Source organism: Mixophyes fleayi, chromosome 5 (assembly GCF_038048845.1).
Source record: "Mixophyes fleayi isolate aMixFle1 chromosome 5, aMixFle1.hap1, whole genome shotgun sequence".
Taxonomy (NCBI): Eukaryota; Metazoa; Chordata; class Amphibia; order Anura; family Limnodynastidae; genus Mixophyes; species Mixophyes fleayi.
The window spans coordinates 2,749,179-2,770,833 of NC_134406.1; the positions used below are offsets into that span (position 1 = coordinate 2,749,179).

Below are 21,655 nucleotides of genomic sequence, written 5' to 3' on the forward strand. Positions count from 1 at the left end.
TAGGGATAAGGATTATATACAGCTGGATATTGAGGATACAGGAGATAGAGGATTATATAATGCTGGATACTGGTTGTATACCCAGGTAACCAACTCTTGTACCTGCATTACACCAGGACTATTGCCCCCACATGGTATATTCTCATGCCCCCCACATGATATATCATCACACCCCTCACTTTGTATATCATCTAATGTCCCCAAATGGTATATTACCCCATGCCCCCCACCTGGCATATCCTCCCATGCCACTTTGGATGTGAGGTGCGAAGGTGAGGGAGGAGTTAAGTACGACACCCATGCAACAGACTTGGGAAACAGAGGAGATAGTGGTATAGTCTACAGTGATGGGGAGGGAGCTAGACTCTTTAGGAAGAGAACACAGTGATTTCAGTTTTGACCATGTTTGAGAAAATGTAGGGCCATCCAGCAGGAGTTTGCAGAGAGGCAATTAGACAGCTGAGAGAGGAGGGAAGGGGAGAGATCCGAATATGAAAGGTAGAGTTGGATTTCTTCAGCATAGAAGTGATACTGGAGGTCGAAGGAACTGATGAATGAACTCAGGGAGGTGGTTTACAGGGAATAGAGCAGAGGGCCAAGGACAGTTTCCTGAGGGACTCCTATTGGAAGGATGAATGGTGGGAGTATTACCCAGAAATGGAAACAGAGAAAGAGCAATTAACGAGGTAGGAGGTGAACCATGAGAGAACAGTATCACAAAGGCCAAATTGTGTGAAGGGTGTGCAGTAGGAACAGGTGATCCATGATGTCAAAGGCTGCAGAGAGGTCCAGGAGGATATGCATGGAGAAGTTGCCCTTGAATTTGGCCGAAATAAGATCATTGGTGACTTTGGTCAAGGCACCTTCTGTGGAGTGGAGTGGCAGATTTGGAGAGGATCAAGGTGGTTGCTGTTGACACAGTTGTAGACAAGCCACTCAAGTGTTTTGGAGGTAAAGAAGAGGAGAGAGATGCGGCCATAATTAGAAAGGGAGGAGGAGTCAAGATTATTTTTTTTAAGAATGTGTGAGACAAGAATGTTTGAAGGATGAGGGGATAGAGTTGACCTCAAAGGAGGAGAACAAAAGGGAGGGCTCAGGGGAGAGGAAGGTACAATTGAGGGAAAGTAGGATTCCCACCCCACCATCAGGTCTCACAGAGTGGGTAAAGAATAAGCCCCAATAGGAGTGAGAAGTTGGGGAAGCAGTGTCAGTGGAAGAGAGCCAGGTTTGGGTGGTGGCAAGAAGTTTAAGAGAGTTGGCGATGAAAGTCATCGGTTGAGGGCATTTTATTATGAACAGATCTTGGATTCCAGAGAACACGGGAGAGAGGGAAGTGCAGAAATGTGGATGAGATTGGCAGGGATGCTGATGCACGAGAATGGCCTGGATCTGGGACGGAGATGAGGGCAAAGAGTGATATGGATATTGGACAGGAGCGATGTGATGGTGTAACACTAAAGGAGGAGAGCACGGAAGTAAAGAAAGGGTGAGGATGGACTAGAGATTGAGTGGTAGAGTAGCATGTGTCAGGCGCCGTCCCCACTCTTGATCTACGTGCCAGGGACGGCTACCTGCATCAGGATGCTTTTCCCTTTGTTTGGGCCGTTGTACTGCACGCGTATGCGCAGTAGGGCTGTTACTGCTCAGAACAACAATTTTCCTGGAGGGATTTTTTTCCCTGGGTGGAGATCATCCACAATAATCACCAGCAGGAGTCCACTGGAAGTTCTCTTTTCCTCATCATCTTCATAGACATCCTGTGTTACCTACTCTTTCTGATTTACTTGAATCCTCGATACCAGCCATTCAGAATATGATCCATAACTTCTCCCAGATTTGGTCTCCAGTATGAATCAAACTCCAGCAGACTTCCGATCGGTATAAGCATTTTGCGGATCACCACCATAAAAATCTGCCTGGCCTCCATGTGACAAGGTACGGCATTCCACTCGCAATTTTGAAGCTCAAAGTACCAGCCATGAAATTCGCACCTCGTTATATCGGCCCCTTTTCCATCTCCCACGCAGTCAGTGCCGTCGCTTATAAACCCGGGCTTCCCCGTTGTCTCGGGAATGTATAACGCCTTTAATATTTCTTTACTGAAACCTCTTATTCTTAATAGATCGTCTCCTCCTATTAAATCTGTCCAGGGTGATGAATACGAAGTAGAACGTGTTCTAAGTTCTCGTATCCGCCGAAGGCAAGGTTCAGTTCCTAGTCCACTGGATGGGCTGCGGCCCCGAAGAGAAATATTCATACTCCTTGCTTGCTGGCTAGAGAAGACAAGCTGCTGCTCCTCAGAGATGGGGGAGGAGAGGGGTACTGCCAGGCGCCGTCCCCACACTTACTCTACGTGGCGGGATGGCTGCCTGTCTCCCTTTGGTGCTCATGTCCTGTTGTCTAGTAATGGGTCGCTTCCTCCGGCTCTAATCGGCGGTCAGCTGCATGCTGACCAATGGAATCTGCTTCTCAGGGCATATGTATATGTGTGTGTATATATATATATATATATATATATTAGTGTGTGATGGACGTGTACAGGCCGAGCCACACGAGCCAGCTCCGTGTTCTCTGGCTAGATTGGCATGCCAGGTGTAAGCACTGCTTGGGATCAGAACTGCTTTTGTATTTAGTTTTTCAAATATTTTGTGTTTGATCTATATATAGATCTATATATATATATATATATATATATATATATATATAAGTTAACCCGTGCATGATACTCATGCATTCTAGTCAAATCAAGATACTTAAGGTCTTAAAAAGGTTCTTGTCATGCATTTGGGCCTAGCCCAGGCCTTCTCGGGGGAAGATCGTTACTTCCCGACGCAAGCGCCCTTTTTAAGGTGTGTTCATGAGGTAAAATTACCTCACAAACATGAGTTTGACCCCTCAACTCGTAAATTTAGCCTTTACTACCCCTCCCACAGGGGGAAGGGGGGATAATGGAAGTTAACTGACTTGATTATTCTAATTTTTTTGTCAAATAATGTCAGTATACCAAATTTCAGGTCAATTGGATGAGCCCTTTCTGAGAAAATAGTTTTTCCCACACACACACACACACTAACGCACGCCTCTACACATGTGTGTTCATGAGGTAAAATTACCTCACGAAAATGAGTTTGAGCCCTACCAAATTTCAGCCCTTTTTGAATTTTTTTTCCCACACACACTAAGAATTTAGTAGGTCAGTGTATAACTCTGCCCAGCAGGTGGCGCTGCAACTTGTTTGTTTTTTTTTCACACACACACACAGACGCCACTAAGCATTTATATATTAGATATGCCTCTGGCACCACTAGGGTGTGTCTGTGATGTATTTTGTTTGTGCCAAATGTAGAGCTAAGCTTCCATCTGGACAGCATGATAAAAATGCCCTTTGTGCAGCATGCGAGACCGCAGCACTCGAGCGTCCCGCCCCGGTACAGTCACCGGCAGTCATGGAAGAGCCGCTCTGGGTGAAATCCTTTGCTGCCACCATGGAAAGGTTTACCGATGTGATGTTGAAAGCCGCTGAGGTACGTGAACACAATGCAGCGAAAACACAGGTAATCAGCATAGCTCAAAATTCAGCAGAGCAGTGGGCTGCATGTATAGAGGCCTTACAGGGCATCCCTATAGTCAGTGCAGGCACATCATCTCATTTTGTTCTGCAACTTGGAGTGAGGAACGTCTGCTTGCAGTCTCCCGCGGGTCCAAACGGGGCACAAGGGATGATATTAGGGTGCATTCTCAGATGAGGAAGTGGATTTAGAGCTGGAGGAAGACTCATTTAGTATGGCCTCGGCCAGTAATGTGGACAGCCTTATCCTAGGTATTAGACATACCTTAGGGTTTCCAGAGCCTGAACCTTCGGCTCCTGCAGGTTTTTCCATTTTTAAAAGGTCTAAGGGGCATATTCAAATAGCTTTCCGGTCCGCGGGATCGCGCCGGAACAGCCGCGAAATGTAATCCATGTTACCGCAATAACGTATATTTTCGTTCGCAGCCCATAGGGTTGCGTACGAAAATCCGCGCTAAAGCGGTACCGTATTAACGGCAATAGTGCGCAGGATTCGCGGTAACGCGCGTTACCGCGAACCGGAAAGCTAATTGAATATGCCCCTAAGTCTCAATTGACATCCTTTCCTACCTCTTCTCAGATGGTGGAAATGGTAACGGACGCCTGGGTAAGACCAGGGAAACAGTTTGTGATGCCAGCTAGATTCAAGAGTCTTTATCCTCTTCCAGCGGAAGACTCAATTAAATGGGAAGCGTCTCCTAGGGTGGACACACCTATTGCCTGTTTATCCTCATCCTCAGCCATCCCTACACAAGAGCGGGTGTCTTTGAGAGATCCTACGGATAAAAAGTGCAACCACGCTCTCCGTTCTGCTTATACAGCTTCGGGTAGCTTGTTTAGGCCCATGATGTCCATTGCTTGGGCAAATAAAGCAGTTCAGATGTGGGCGGAGCAGTTAATTGAGGCAATTCAAAATAACAATCCGTGGGCAGACCTCCTCTCCCTAGCTCAGCATATTCAGGAGAGTTCGGATTATGTGGGTCAGGCCTCCATGGATACAATAGCTGTGAATGCCAGAAAGGCAGTTTAATTATTGCATCTCGACGTTCCTTATGGTTACATTTGTAGACGACAGACGCAGAGTTCAAAAGGTCGTTAGAGGTTTTGCCTTTTGATGGAGTCACTCTGTTCGGTGCGGAGTTGGAGAAGGTAATTGAGGTGACCACCAGTGGAAAAAGTAATGTTCTCCCCATGGGTTCCCGCAGACCTCTGCAGGCTCAGTTTCGTTCCTTTTGCCCCTTCTCCCGAGCCCGGAGTGGTATTCCCAAGAGCCAGCCTCCAGCCCCTAGAGGAGGGAGCAGTAGAGGCAGGGATGTTGCCAGAAGAGGAGCTTCACGTCCTAGTGATAACCCCTCGGCATGACTTCTACGCCCCCACTCGGGTATCGGGGCACGTCTGCTTCGCTTCAGGCGTCAGTTGTGGTCAGCCATGATGGACGCTTGGACGCGGGGGGTCGTGTCAAGAGGATACATTATAGACCTACACCATCCTCCCCCACCCAGGTTCCTGTCATCTCCGGTACCTGGTTGCCCTCTCAGACATCAGGCTCTTCTGAAGGCGGTAATAAAGCTTCAGGAGTCGGGTGTTATTGTTCCGGTTCCGATGCAGGAAAGAGGTCAGGGGTTTTACTCCACTCTTTTTCTGCTACCCAAACCGGACGGAACTTTTCGTCCTATATTGAACCTAAAGTCCCTAAACAAACTGGTAATTGCCCAGCGATTCAAGATGGAGTCCCTCAGAACAGTCATCGCGGGCATGGAACAGGGAGAATTCCTGGCTTCCATCGGCATAAAGGATGCGTATTTCCATGTTCCCATATGGAGTCGCCATCATCACCTGCTTCGTTTTGCGGTCGGCCAGGACCATTTTCAGTTCAGGGCCCTTCCCTTTGGCCTGGCGTCAGCTTCTTGAGTATTCACCAAGATCATGGCGAGCAAGCTAAGCCAGAAGGGAATCACTGTAGTTCCCTATCTGGACGATCTCCTGCTGAAGGCTCCGTCAGCGGAAATATTGTCTTGCAGGTGCAGACCACGATGGAGTTTTTGGAAGCCCATGGGTGGATCCTAAATGTTCCAAAATCCTCCCTCATCCCAGCGAAGCGCATGTGCTTTCTGGGTTTACTGTTCGACACAGTGTCACAGAGAGTCTTTCTACCTCAGGACAAGATCAGCGCCCTCCAGCGCAAAACCAGGGATCTGTTGGCTCGTCCTCAGGTGTCCATGCTCAGCTGCATTAAGCTGCTGGGGACTATGGTGTCAGTGTACGAGGCGGTCCCATTCACACAGTTCCATTCCCGTTCTCTCCAGCTGGAGATTCTTCGGAAGTGGTCGGGGTCTCCCGATCAGCTAAACAGGCAGATCATCCTCCTGTCGAGACCGACTCGGCTTTCTCTGACGTGGTGGTTGTCTACGAAAAATCTGGACAAGGGTCCGTCCCTCCAATCGGGCCTCTGGACCTTAGTTACCACAGACGCAAGTTTGTTAGGCTGGGGGGGAGTCACGGGACCCTTAAGGTTTCAGGGTCTCTGGTCTCCCCAGGAAGCTGTTCTGCCAAACAATGTATTGAATCTCAGGGCAGTTCTCAGGACCTTGATGGAGGCTCAGAGGTTCCTTGTAGGGAAGCCTCTTCAGATTCAATCGGACAATGCCACGGCCGTGGCATACATAAACCATCAAGGAGGAACTTTCAGCGCGAGGGCCATGCAGGAAACAGTCAAGATCATGTTATGGGCAGAGAGCCATGTTCCTCAGATTTTGGCCGTATACATTGCAGGCGTAGAAAATTGGGAAGCCGATTTTCTGAGCAGACAAAAAGTTCATCCAGGGGAATGGTCCCTATGCAAGGAGACCTTTGCTCTCCTGGTTCAACGATGGGGAATGCCTGAAATAGACCTCATGGCTTCCAGGCTGAATCATCAGGTTCCCCTGTACTGCGCCAGATCCCGCCACCCTCTGGCTCACACCTCCGACGCCATGGCCATTCCATGGCGGTTCAGACTCGTGTATCTGTTTCCACCAATTCCATTGCTGTTGCGGGTTCTGAAGAAACTAAAGAGAGATCTTTTTATAGCCCTTGCTTTTGTTCCCCAGCTCACCAGACTACAACTGCATTGTCAAATTACATGTGGTTAAGGGGACATTGTAGTTCAATGTAAATATGTATATTGTGTATTATATATTGATGACTTGCAGTAATGTTATTCATTGTCCTTAAACTGAAGCCAGGAGGGTTATGGGTAAAGATCAGGTAGTGTCCACAATACAGATGAGAGGGCTGGAGCTGCAGTCATTCTCCTCCCTCCTTCCTCTACAGGAAGCATGGAACAGCTGGTGACCCTGTGACATCACAAAGTAGTGTAAGGGGTTAATTTTAGGAGGGGCTCACTGCTACCTTATCCTTGGAAGTAGGGGAAGCCAATTAGCATCAACTGTTCTCCTTAGGACTAGTCCAGACATTGTGTCTGCATCCCAGCAGGAGGCTTCTGTGAAAGAACAGCTCATCTTCACTGCCCTGTCCAAACCCCTTAGTTCTGCACTGACCAATGGTTAAGAAGTATAGACCCAGGGAGGGGAAAGACTGGAAATTAGACCTGAGATATAAGGAACGACTCCAGGGGGGGGGGAAGGGTGTTCATTCTGAGATTTCATTCATGAAGACTGCAAGATCTAGTTTTTGAGTTGTCATTCTCTACTAGTCTATATATGCAGCTGAGAGAGATCCATGGGTCGTGAAGTCTGGACAGCCAGGTCACTGTAAATCCTTAAGCTATTGGTGTGGGGGCAGATGATTTTGTAAACCTGCCTGGCATTTATTTATTGTGTGTACATAATATTCTAGTGTTGTTTGTATGAAAATTAATGTACTGTTGTATTTTTATAACTACATTTGCCTGAGTGACCATACGAATCCTAGAAGGTACTGGGTAGACTTCCCTGGTATAGGAAGGCACCCGTGGGTGGCCAGCCAGCGTGAAGTTGGTAGCATTGGGCCAGATAAACCCGGTATCTTCACAAATGGGAAAACTCTGTAATAAATAAGTAACCTTAGTATATATACGTTTCAGTATGTAGCATTTACCTGTGATACACGTCTATAAAATTACATATAATACTATTGTCCAGTAGCTAAGAAAATCACTTGTTTACTTTCACTCCGTTTGTCTGCAGCTATTGAAGATTAGTTACGGGTTAGGCATTATAACATGGTTGTAATAAGCCTCAGTTTCCCTGGTGCGTTCTGTATGTCTCCAAATTTCACACTTTGCAGTAATTACAGACGTTTCTCCCTTTGTTGGCTCTTCTCAACCTAACAAATAATTGGTAGGGATCATAAAACCATATAATGACAGCATTGGATGCAACATTTATATACAGTGATTATAGTCAATACATTTATTTTAATACTGACCATATTCTATAAATGTTTGTTTTGTTTCTGCATGTTGAACTGCAATCACCAGCATGCCCATGGCTGCCAGATCCTACTGGAACCTACAGTTACACAATAACATAACAGACATCAAACAGAAAAGCCAGCGCTAAATTGCCAGCTGTGTACATAACAAATACATATTCAGCATCAGGATAAACATTAATATAACAAATAATCTTTTATTGTAATTCAATATCAGAAGTAAAATATGTACATACAATGTTCACATATGCGATATATTACAGCATATAAGACCAATATTACAACGTGGCTCTTGGAGGAACACATTGATTGTGTGCAGCTTGTGTGAAACAATGACTGAGCTCAGCAGTCGCTGGTGTAAAGCACCATAAGAGATAATACAATGCCCCCAAAAATTAGTGATTCTTAAGGAACACTTTTCGCCCTCTCCAGAGACCTTTGTGCACTTTCTTTAAGACACAAAGTATATAATTACAGAATGAGTAACGTTCTCATTATCACAGTCCATCATATCCGGCAAAGTGGATCACCAACACTAAAAGCTGCTCATTTGCAATGAAAGTCACCATAAAAAGGTGTCACGATAACATATCAGTAAAATAAATACACAAAATTCTACATTAATATTTTTACAGACATAATGCAAGTGGAAATAAAATTAAAAAACATAATATGTGGGGAGGCTAGGCTCAGGGGGCTGGCTCAGAAGTGGCCTCTGAATCAAATGATGTAGGAGGAGATGCGTGCCCCTAGGACAATATTTGAATTTGTGCAGAAGAATTCTTTGAAAATTCAGAGAACAGAGCGAAATGCGTTGGGGTCATAATTGGTGAACAAATTGGATCTGGCACTGTTACTATTGTTTATAGTTCCACAAGGTGGCAGCTACTGTTCCTGGAGATCCAAAGACTGAGTAAGGTGTACTACATCCCCCGCCGTACTTTATGTCCCAGCACGCAGTTGTAATAAAATACCATTAAAAGTAACGGAAGAAGCCTGCGTTATAGTAGAGTGAGTTATCCAGTGAATGAACATTTTCAGGTGTAGTGTATTAAAACAAACTTTAAACTTCTCAGCCAATCATAACAAGTGTCTCATTTTATGATTTAAAGTCTTTCTTGTGTTAGATGGATTCTCATTGGATTCTGAAATCACATGACTAGGTTACAATTGGCTTCCTATTTCTGGTTGCAAGAAGTCTGGGCTGCTTTCAAAATACTAATGTAATGTACTGCGTAATTTGTACTAAAAACTGTATTAAATAATAATGAACTGTGTTTGTTCCTCTGTGCATATGGTTAAATGGTTTTAAAGTGTCATTCTTTGTGGTAAAAAAAACAATGTGAATAGCATAGGATAAGGCAATGGGGGTGGGGGGGGGTGTACAGTTACTCTATACTATTGGCAGATTTTTCCAGTAAATGAACAAATTGTTTATTTACTGGTTTTTAATAGGTTATTGTTGTTTATTCACTAAAAATCAAGGTCAATTTAGGTTAATTTATGCAAAATGGGAAAAAAAAACACAAAATAATAAAATAAGTAATGTAGTTAGTAATTGAACACAGTGTTTCATTGTGTTAATATCTGTTCATTTACTGCATTGCATTTTCCGTTTTTAAATACCAATAGGCTTATATCTTTTCTACAAACAGATGGATGTCGGGGACCAAGATTTTCCCAAAGCCTACAAGTGATTTAGGTAGAGCGAAGAAGCACTTTCCCTTCTTTGGAAGCTATTAGGACCAGCACTCTAAATCTTAGCAAGGCAAGAATTTAACATTCCAAAAAGCGCTGTACACATCTAACATACAGGGAAAGCGTCTGGTGTTAGAGAAATGGAGACATGACCACGACTGCTTCCTGAAGAAGCCAGGCTACAAACCTGGATTGTAAAGAAAACCAAACTTGGATTTCCAATTTACCTACATAATGTAAAAGATACAGTACAAGGAATTTTAAAAAGTGTGAATAAAGAAAATCACTTACTGATGACCGCCCAGCTGATATATAGTTATCACTTTTTAAAAAGAAGACCAGTTGTTGCTAAAAGAAATATGGAAATAATATGTAAAGCGAGGACAGCTATTACAAAAGAAAGCCATTCAGAATTGATTTCAGGAGGTTACAGGTTATATAAAAATGAAGAAAGATGTGCAGACATTTTGTTGGATGGTGGTCGTATTTTTAATTTTGATGAAACAGGAAAGATGACTGGAAAACTGTTAGAGCCTAAAATTTACAAAAAAAATATATGAGATTGCAAGAGGAACTGAAAAGGAATACAAATTGTCACGAGTTGCGGCAGTGCCTCAATCCGGCCGTCTCCGTGACGACCGGGAAGTCACTTCCTGTTTTCACCCCGGCCGTTTCCTAAGCAACGGTCGGGACGCTGTAGTTGCTAGTGCCGGGTCCCGGCATTAGGGGCAGCCGGGCGCGTGCACAACTAGTTTATTTAATTCTATTAGTTAAACAGCCCCTGGGGCTGATTACTCCATGATGGGCCTCCTCTGCTGCCATTGGCCAGTTTCTGTATATTAGGCAGGGAGGGCTTAGCCTCCCTGCCGGTTACAGTTCTCTGTTGCTGTTTGTTAACCTGCTCCTGTGCCTTGAACCTGTTTGCTGTTTTGGATTGCTTGTGTATGGCCCTTGGCCTTGTTTATTGTACTTTGATTCTTTGCCTGTTGCCCTGACCTCTGCTTCGATTCTGGACCTTCCTCGTTTGCTGCCCGCCCTGACATCTTGCCTGTTTCTTACCACGGTACCTGCTTCGGACCTAAGACCTCGGCCTGTTTCCTGACCACGCTTGATACACTATTTCCTGCTACTCTGCGCTACGGTACGTTTCATAAACTTGTACTACTCTGAGTATAAGACCCGGGGGCATCCGAGTACCTGTAAGCATAACAAACTCTACGGGAAAGGCGGCTGCTATAGGTGAAGACCTCTCCATCTTGTTCTACAAGTTTATGATAAGACCGATAGCCCTAACACAAATCAGTCTTGTGTAATGCTTCAGGAGCTGGAGTTACTGTGCCACTAATGGTGGTAGTTGCATATCAGTGTATCCCGTCCTCTACCTCTATAACTGACAGCTGTGGGGTTAGCGCAGTGATAATGGTTGGATGGTGTCTGCAACCTTCTATTAATATATTGCAAATATTTTTTACAACTCGCTAGTTAAGAACGATGCAAGTTCCCGGTTTTAGTATTGTAGATGGTCATAAATAGCACATCAATGAAGAACTTTATTACTTTTTGCGTTCAAGGAAAGAATACTATTAGTTTGTCTTTTACCTAATGTGACCCACATTTTGCAGCCGTGTGATGTGTCCAACTTTAGACCACTTAAGGTCTAATGGATAAAGACTTTAGGAGCGTTTAATCAAAACACCTCTAAGTCGGTAACAAATACCAATTTCACACCACTTTAACAATTAGATCACTCCTGAAACAATCCAAAATGCCAAAATGGCTTCAAGGAGTGTGGACTGTTTCCATTCAACATTGAAGCAGTTGATTTATCAAACTGCGTCTCACAAAGGCGGCGTGAACTATTTGAGGATAAGAGTGTATCAGAGGTCTCTGGGCCCATTCCTGATCATCTTTACAGTTTAAAACTTTTTAGAAGCAACAGTGGTGCATCAGTTTCTGCTGAGATGCCAGGCTTGTGCCGTGTTTGGGTAAAGTGCCAGCAGCAAGGACTGAGAGGGTCGATCATCAGCCAGAATAAACAACCGGATCCTCAACTGCTAATCGTACTCTCAGCCTCAATCTTGTGGACAATGTCAGTCAAGAGTATTTGCCATTATAACTGCAAAATGGAAATCTTATGATTTTCATGCACAGGAAAAATAAATAAATAAAAGCCGAAAAAAAGCGTAAGCAAAAGCAAGCAAAATAAAAGTGTATTGAGACGACAGTAGAAAAAAAAGAGAAGGCAAAACGGTGTCAAAGGCAAGCTCAGAAATCCAAGTTTCTAAGGAACGTCAAACTGTTGAACCTGAAACATCAACTGACTCCGATGAATTATCACCGGATGATTCCAGTGGTGACCATGAGAATTTAAGTGAGAACTCTATTGAAGAGAATGTAGGTGGAGCAATACACACAGTCGATACTTTATATGTGAACGACAATGTTCCTGTAGAATCTGGGGGAGAGATTTATCCAGGAGCAGTGAAAGATAAAATCTGCGACTACATTGAAGTAAGCACCATGAGCATGTTGGGTCCAACCTCTTGGAAATGTGCTGTGAAGGAGTCCAGATATTTTACAACAAGAACATGTTGGTGGAAAAAAAAAATTCTCCAAGTTCAAGGGGATTTGGAGTATATGATGTTCCAGAAATACTTATCCATAGGCAAAAATATGCTTAGTGGCATTTAAATGTCAAATTATCTTTTTTCCTGTTATTATTAATCTACTTGAGGTATCTCGTACTTCTTTTGAACATACCATGTATGCAAGTTGATCTGTTGCCTTTGTTTTATTAAACTAAATCACATTTTATTGACTGGACTGGTCTGTTGGTTTGCTGGCTTTGTACGTTCAGTCTCTGGTCATTTCTGCTCCTCTCTTGTTTTTTGGTTGTACAGTTCTAACTATTGCGTCAACTTTTAAACCAAATATATAATTTACAATTACACATAGTAATGATGATGATGATACATAAATTATTTTTATGTTGTATCTTCTACACAGATTATCTTGTTAATTTACAGAAGTCCCTTAACGCTGGACGATTCACCTTAATATAGTATAACTATATATGGGAAATATTGACAAAGAAGCTAATATTTCTTGTATTGAAAGAAAACACTCACTCCCCCCCTGGTTTATCACTTTGGGGCTGATGCAGAGAGTATATTCCTCGGGAGATGCATGTGGCTCCACATCAGCAGTATAGGCGCCTGGTTTAAGACAAGTCATCATCATCATCAGAGGGTATTTGCATCGGCCCTAATGCAGGTGTGTGAGGATACCGGGTTTAACGTAACCTTCTGTGCCGCACAGTTGGCCTACCCGATACCTACCCAAGGTTCAAAATCACCCAGGCAAATATCCAAAATAACACGTATAAGTTTATTTAACAAACTGGTAGCACAAAACAGCAACAACAGATGTAAATAATAATAACTTGCATCCAATATCACTGCAGTCTGGCATAGACAACATACAGGGTATAATAAAACACCTCACCAATATCCTTGTTACTGCTTCTCTCCTTTAAGACTACCAGCAAAAGTAGCGGCCCTAAGTAACCGTCACTCCGCTTTCGGCGGACACACAGCTCCCCAAGACCTGGAGAGGTAGATCAGGGCACGGCAGTACTCCAGGGACCGATTGTCCCTTTCCTTTCAGGGGCAGAGATTAATATATCTCAACGCCAGCCTGACCTCAGCTATCACTCTTAAGCGAATGCCAATTTGCTGTCCTCCCTAGGTGTCTTTTAAGCCCAGAAATGTCCTCATCAGCATTCCAGGACCGGACTGATTGGTCCTTTCCTGTGTTTACCTTTTCACAGGTAAACAAACAGACAAAGGGATAGCAGATTAGTCACTCCTGATTTAATTAGGAACAGGTATTGTATAGAGCAGATTTAGCGTAAACAGGAAAGATCACCCTCCAGACACACTTACTTTGAATCCACAATGCCTTCCTCTGTAATTAAACATAGAGCTCTGTCTGTGGACCCTTTTCCTATGCTAGCAGACATAGACCCCCCGCTAAACAAAGATAAAAGACCCCCTAGTGTGATGTACATTCATACAGGACTGGTGGACAATAATCCTTTTTGCCTAGACTGAAACAATGGACTAGTCTGCAAGATAACAATACAAGCTGGCAGTTATTTAACTACTTTCAAAATAGAATATACACAAGCTTAAATATGACTGACAAATGGGGGACCAGAGGGCTAGAAAAAGTAAATGTTTTATAGTCTGCAGTCACCTCCTTTCCCCACAAGGGGCATAAGAGAGGCCTCCTGACAGCCATATATGTGCGTTTCCTCCGGTCCGCATGAGCCGCTTCTGAGTCTTTACTCGGCCAACATTAGAACTCAGACTGGTGCCAGAATAGCACCAGTCTGCATTGGCGCATTCACTTGCGTCCTCTTTCTGGGCATGCACAGAGTGGTTTCATGCAGTATACGCTCAGCAGAGAAGATCTAGAGAATATCAAAAGAAAAGAAACTGTTATTCAGGAACATCTACTGTGACAACATCTAAGAATAACTTCCCTACGTGGGACTTATCAAGATCATTTAGAATATTAGACTTTAATTATGCTGCAACACCATCTAATTTACCTAGGTCTGTAAGTACTAGTTTGCCAATCGAATCAACTTGTTTTGACAAAACTTTAATTTCCTAGGATTAACTCTTTCAGTGCCAGTTTAGCAGATTAATATTGTGCCAGTTTAGCAGATTAATATTGCTGTATGTAGCGCGGTAGTAGCTGACCAATCAATGCACCACACCTCTCAGTGAACATTGAAAAGATTTAGATGCTGAATTATGTTCCAGAGAAATCCATTTCTGACTTGTAAGAGCAGGTTTGGTTTCCAAATCTCCTAACCTAAAACCAATTGTCAATGACCTCTTTCTTATCCTTGGTTTCCTAAGGATACCATATCATGTTCCGAATATGTCTTTGAATGTAGCATTTTTGGATAGCACATGAATGATGACAATAGCCTAAATAAATATAACAATTTAGGGCGAGAGTAATTTCGATATCCATGACAACTGTAGATTGTGCCAGTTTCTCCGTGTCAGAGGATTTGGTTGCTCTGTTCTGACAGCAACAGAATAATATGATTGATTGCACGAAGTCTTCTGTTTCTTCTTGAAAGACTGGCTAAGTCTCTCTGGTGTCACAAGATATGGCATTGGTGGCTTCTATTCGTGTCCGGTGGCATAGAGCTACTTATGTGATAAAGGCTAGTTTGTACAACTGAGTCATGACTGGCGTCCAGGCTGGAGCAATGAAGCAGGAGGAGTAGTGAGTGACATTGTCTGCACCAATCAGAAGTCTGTAACATAGAGGTGGGTCTCAGAGGCAATGTTTTCCTGAATGAGCGGTGAAGTCATCACTACCGGTCGCACAACTAAGTATCTGGCAACAGTAGGTTACAGTTGCCAGATTACTCATATGACCAGAAGCCAGCATTCCAGACAGTGTGTTTCTCATGCTATCTGTGTACCAGCCCTCAGCTATCCCTCATACCTCCGCTTATCCACTACTTGTGTACCAGACCTGGCTATACCTCATACCTCCGCTTATCCACTACTTGTGTACCAGACCTGGCTATACCTCATTCCTCCGCTTATCCGCTACTTGTGTACCAGCCCTCAGCTATACCTCATACCTCCGCTTATCCGCTACTTGTGTACCAGCCCTCAGCTATACCTCATACCTCCGCTTATCCACTACTTGTGTACCAGACCTGACCATCCCTCATACCACCACTTATCCGCTACTTGTGTACCAGACCTGGCTATACCTCATACCTCCGTTTATCCGCTACTTGTGTACCAGACCTGGCTATACCTCATACCACCGCTTATCCGCTACTTGTGTACCAGACCTGACTATCCCTCATACCTCCGCTTATCCGCTACTTGTGTCCCAGACCTGGCTATACCTCATACCTCCGCTTATCCGCTACTTGTGTACCAGACCTGGCTATACCTCATACCTCCGCTTATCCGCTACTTGTGTACCAGACCTGGCTATACCTCATACCTCCGCTTATCCGCTACTTGTGTCCCAGACCTGGCTATACCTCATACCTCCGCTTATCCGCTACTTGTGTACCAGACCTGGCTATACCTCATACCTCCGCTTATCCGCTACTTGTGTACCAGACCTGGCTATACCTCATACCACCGCTTATCCACTACTTGTGTACCAGACCTGGCTATACCTTATACCACCACTTATCCGCTACTTGTGTACCAGACCTGGCTATACCTCATACCTCCGCTTATCCGCTACTTGTGTACCAGCCCTGACTATACCTTATACCTCCGCTTATCCGCTACTTGTGTACCAGACCTGGCTATACCTCATACCTCCGCTTATCCACTACTTGTGTACCAGCCCTCAGCTATCCCTCATACCTCCGCTTATCTGCTACTTGTGTACCAGACCTGAGGTAAAGGGGGGTTCGGCGCACATCTCTATTTATAATATATATACGTAAAGCCTTAATAAAGGAAATTACTCACAAATGTATTTAAGATACCTTTATCTGCATAAAGAGAAGACACAAATGTCAACAGAGCATACCTCTGAAAAGTGCTGGGGGCTTGTGGGGTGGTAGGAGGGGATTTGACAGAAAATGGGCATGGTTGGTAATGTATTAATTAGGGGTGTGCTTTGTATAGGAAGGGGGCTGGGCTTATATTGTCTGAATAAATGTTGATGGGTATAATAGTTACTTAACCACATGATCAGACTTCAGTAGCTGGAGAGGAGGGAATTGGATAACAGGAATAACTAACTATGAGATGGTTAATGAATAGATGTACAGGGCAAACACTGGAAACTCACAAAGGTGGTTAAACCACCAATAGCTATATTTTATATTATGTAATATGAAAGAGAATCTAATTTGATATGTGGGCAGTTAATCTCTCTTAAAATGCTCCATGTTCCAATTTCTTATTTTGCATTCACCTGTTTTTTCTTCCTCTTCTTTGTGTACGTCTGGTCATTATTTCAATTTAGTGGCAGAATTGCGCTCATCATAGCTTGTTATTAAGTGATTATTGTGAAGGGACTGTCGGTTCTTTGTTGGCGCCTCCATACATGATTACACAGTGCAGAGGAAATTCTTATTTTACTTATTCTATTACTGTGGCTAGGATTATACAGAGAATATTCTTTTGATGAACAAAAGTTCCAGTTTCTGAAATGTCACAGATTCCGTAAATGTCATTGGTGAGGGGATCAGTAACACATTGTAGGATAAAAAATTAGTCAGTAAGAGTTCACACACGCTGCCTTTTTTGAGACAGTTTCCAAGTGGTTTTTACATCTGTTACCTGCGTGTAATCTGCACAGATACATTTATAATACATCTCAACGAACATTAAAAAACGCTTTTAAACCCTGACATAAATGTTGTCATTTTGTCCGCCGCAGAGCTGTTAGAAATTACTTTTACCATCTGTGACTGTCACCTCAATTACAAAACCAAACACAGACATTTTCTTTTCTTCCCCATAATAATGTATTTGTTGGTTAACTGTTATTTTAGAGATGCCTCAGTTCTGACCCTTCTTATATCCCATTTGGAGAAATGAGCGGAGATATACTGTGGGATTCTGGGGGAAGAAAATCTTCAGATAACCTAAAAACAAACTGCTTATTGACAAGGCTCCAAACAGCTTTTTATTAACCGCTACAAGGAGTGAGCATAATCATTTGTAAAAATTGAGGGACTCACAATTCCATTCCTGACCTATGATGTAGTTGTCTGCAGAGTTGTTTTACTTCCACTTTTCATACAGTTGTGCTCACCAATCTCTAATGAAAATTCAGACATGAGAGGCATGTTCTGGTATTAGTAGCTGATTGTCACGGGCACTAGGAGTCTTGCCCAGGAATTCACCAGATGACTGGGCTTACCAGAGTGGTGAAGTTAACACAACGGTCCTCTGGTAGCGGGGTGACTAGCGGAACATATATCACAGCAGATGGAGAGAGAATGCCAATAAATAATAGGAAAGTCAGTGACTTGCAGCAATCTTGGTCAATGAATCAGCGACTAGCTGGTATTGTGGAAAGGCAGATTTGAACACGGAGATCATGATGGACGTGAGCAGATGCAGGGAGGTGCAGGGAAGTCAGTGGTCTGCGTACAGCAAGTTGTACCACTGCTTATGGTGAAGAGACTTGTCCAGGTGCAGGTAGGTAGCGGGGAAGTCAGTGGTCTGCGTATAGCAAGTTGTACCACTGCTTAATAGGTGAGGATGTGTACAAGTGTAGCTGAGTGGAAGCATGCAAAGATAATAGGATGCAGACACTGAGAGCACAGAGGAACTTGATCCCAATAGATATGCAGCGTATCCAGCAAAGTCTATAACGGTATGTGTGGCGCTGCTTGGTAGAGACTTGCTCAGCACAGATATGCAGGCCAATAAAGGATAGTCAATCACAATTAGGCATATAACCACTGAGTAGTACGGTTAATTCCAAACAGATATGCAGCGTAACAATAACAGTCTATAGCGGGTATGGATACCGCTGCTGAGAGTGGAAACTTGTCCTAGCGGATATGCAGAGTAAACGTAGAAAGTCAATAACAGATAGGCATACCGCTATTCAGTAGAACAGTCTGTCCACAGGAAGATGCAGGGACTGCAGAGACGCTGAACGGCAGAGACGAGTGTAGGAACCACAGGTGAGTAGATCCGGTAATCAGAGTCCAGCTGAGGAGACAGGCAGGAAACAGGAGACTGTAGCAGGTATGGAAACCAGCGATGAGTAGCACAGGGAATCCACAGGAACTGAAGACACTAGTAGTACACAGGAGACTGTAGCGGGTATGGAGACCAGCAATGAGTAGAACATGAATCAGCAGGAAACTGCAGACACTAGTAGAACACAGGAGACACCTTCAGAGACTCACAGGGAATGAGACTCAAGATCAGGCAACGAGGTAATGAGCACAGGTGCCTTAAATAGGGAGAGTTGCCTGATCAACCAATTAGATTAAAAGCAACAGTCACAAGAGTTCTTGGGTGGCGCGCATGCACAGTCCATCAGGATGGCAGACGGCCGCGGTTCAAGATAGGTGCCGGCAGGAAGGCTAGGGAGCCACGCACCAGTGTAGAGGCACTCACGGTCCGGTGAGTGACACTGATGAGGAGTGCTGGTCCTCTATTGCCATTTGTAGTCTCTTGGGTACCTCTTGGTAAGTTAGCTCTCAGATTTTAAAAACATGAATGTATGACCCAATATATTGACTCTCATTGTTTAGAGTTAGGACCACTCTATTAGCAGAAGTGCCTTGACAGGGCGGGTGGCTTACCATACATTTGCAAATGTCTTTAACTGAGGTGTCTGTATTCTATGTCCCAGTAGAATAGCAGCTCTTGTCCTGGGTCACAGCAGAGTGCTGGGGGATTTTCTTCCATGTTTTTTCCTTTCAGGGTAACCCTACCCTTTCAAACACCTGCTGTGAATAAATTGATTGAGCCACTTCCATTATTGTAAGGTGAACAAATGAATAAGAAACATGGACACACACCTAGGAAATGAGACGGGTAAAGCCTGAATATATGGTCTAAGGAGCTGTCTATTAGCTAGAGGTGGGTGAAGTTACATCAAAATTGTGCAAAACTAAGTTTGGCAGTAGTTGTGACGCTCTGGGAATCCTTGAGCTTTGCTGTTCCGCACTGTACATTCCGCACTGTATTTTTACATTCACATTTCTTAGAATTTATGGTCTGTTTATGGCAACAAAAGACAATGTATTCGGTTCTCTGGTGTGGTTGGGGTAGGACCAGATTAGGATAGGAGGATAAGGAGTCATAACTAGAGCAGCTGAAATTCATACAATTAAATTGATGTTGATTTGGTGTAGCAGGATTAAGATTACAAGCTGACCGGTTATTCATTTTCTTTGCCCACTGGCTAGTGGCTAACACATCTATTGATCACTGTACAATAAATGCCCTGTCTTGTTTGTGAAGATACAGCTTTTTTGGCTCAATTCTACCCACTTCCCTTTGCCTGGCCACCCATGGGTGCCTTCCTAGGCCAGGGAAGTCTACCCAGTACCATCTAAGGTTCTTATTAGTCACTCAGGCAAATGAAGTTAGAAAATAAAACAGTACATTTATTGTAATGAAAACAACACTAGAATATAATGTACACACAGTAAATAAATGCCAGGCAGGTTTAACACATAATCTCTCACTTATACCAGTAGCTTAAGGAGTTACAGTAACCTGGCTGTCCTGACTTGACGACCTGTGGATCTGCGGATGTATTTCACTGGTAGAGCCACCAGCCACCCTGGATACTAATTAGCCTTTCCCCTCACAAGCATCTTGCAACCTGATCCCTACCCATAACCCACCTGGCTTCACTTTAAGCACAATGGATAACAACCTCACTGCCACATCAACAAATAAACAATAACCAATAAACATATTTACAATGAACTACAATGTCCCCTTATCCACATGTAATTAGACACTGCAGTTGTACTCTGTTGAGCTGAGGAATAAAAGCAAGGGCTACAAACAGTACTTGCTCATTTCATCACATTGTTGCACATAATAATTCTCTCTTATTAATAGGATCTACCCCACTTGTGAGTTGTTGGTCAATCACACATACTTCTCAAAAATGAAATCACCACTGTCTCTGACTGTGTGTGCACTGTGCAATTACTGATAGTTCAGGTCACCATAGGTACCGCTGCAGCGCAACTGAAGAAGTGTAGAGCAGCTGAAAATCATACAATTTATTTTGATCTTGATTTGGTGTACTACAATCAATATTCTATTACTATATAAAAAAAGACTGTGGCCCTCTGCCTAGCTAGCACATATGTGATCAATGTGTGAGAATCGTTCTATCCTGTTGCATTTAGTCATTTTCTTTCAGAAACTAAGAAATGGTTTTTGCACTTGGTGGTGTGGTCTTTGTCACTCAGACTGTGGATGCAGAGTACTGTTGTTGAGAAGTAGTTACTGCCACATTAGGGCAGCGGGATTGCTACTGAAATTCATACCATATTTTTTGTTTATCTTGATTTGATGTGAAGCATTTTATTTTATATTTATTGAGTTTGATTTAGTGCACCAGTGAAATTACTATCACTTATTTATCATTATGAAAATTGCTCTGTATCTGTTCTGCAACATTTCAAGATAATTATTTCTGTTTTGTAATTATCATGTGATATAGGAAAGTCATTCTTTGCTGTTTCAGTACCTTCTTCTCATATATCCTTTTGTATGCTCTATTAATAATAATAATAATAATAATAATAATAATAATAATAATAATAATATTATTTAAACAAGCAGAAACAGAAAAAATGTCATAAACATATAGACCCAAAACATAATGGTCAAGAGACATTGACCAACATGTCAGTCAGATATAAAGTTGTATGAAGCTGTTGTAGTGGACCTTCAAGCAGAGGTAGCATAAATCCATTCAGCCTTGATGAGGTTAATGATGAGGAAAATATTCATGCGGAAATGACACCAGGGGGTAAATGTATCAATCTGCACATTCTGCAAGTCACCGATATTCAGCGACTTTGCAGGGAAGATTTAAAACGGCAATGTCTTTACAGGCAAAACTTACCTAATCATAAGGGCCTAATGTAATGTTCCTATTGATGTTGACACAAATTCAGAGGCACCAACAACTGCAGCATTTGGTCAAAAAATATTTATTTACTGATAGTGTAAACAAATCCAATTAGCAAGAGCTACTGTAAAGTCCTGATTCTGAAATTAATTAAAATTATTAAGTACAAGGGGAGGTAGAGCAAGAAGAAACAAATAGAGTTTACTTCCATTTGGCTAAATATGTTGAACACTCCAAAAACATACTAGTAGGTTAATTGGCTGCTATCAAAATTGACCCTAGTCTCTCTCTCTCTCTCTCTCTCTCTCTCTCTGTCTGTGTGTG

At 43.2% G+C, this 21,655-nt stretch overlaps 1 long non-coding RNA gene across 1 annotated transcript; it reads left to right on the top strand.

The window, feature by feature from the left end:
- Positions 1 to 228: 228 nt before the first annotated feature.
- On the top strand, positions 229 to 12,493 carry LOC142158032 (uncharacterized). Its single transcript, XR_012692711.1, has 2 exons — positions 229 to 951; positions 9,637 to 12,493. It is a non-coding gene; the product is annotated as an uncharacterized LOC142158032 (long non-coding RNA).
- Positions 12,494 to 21,655: the final 9,162 nt, after the last annotated feature.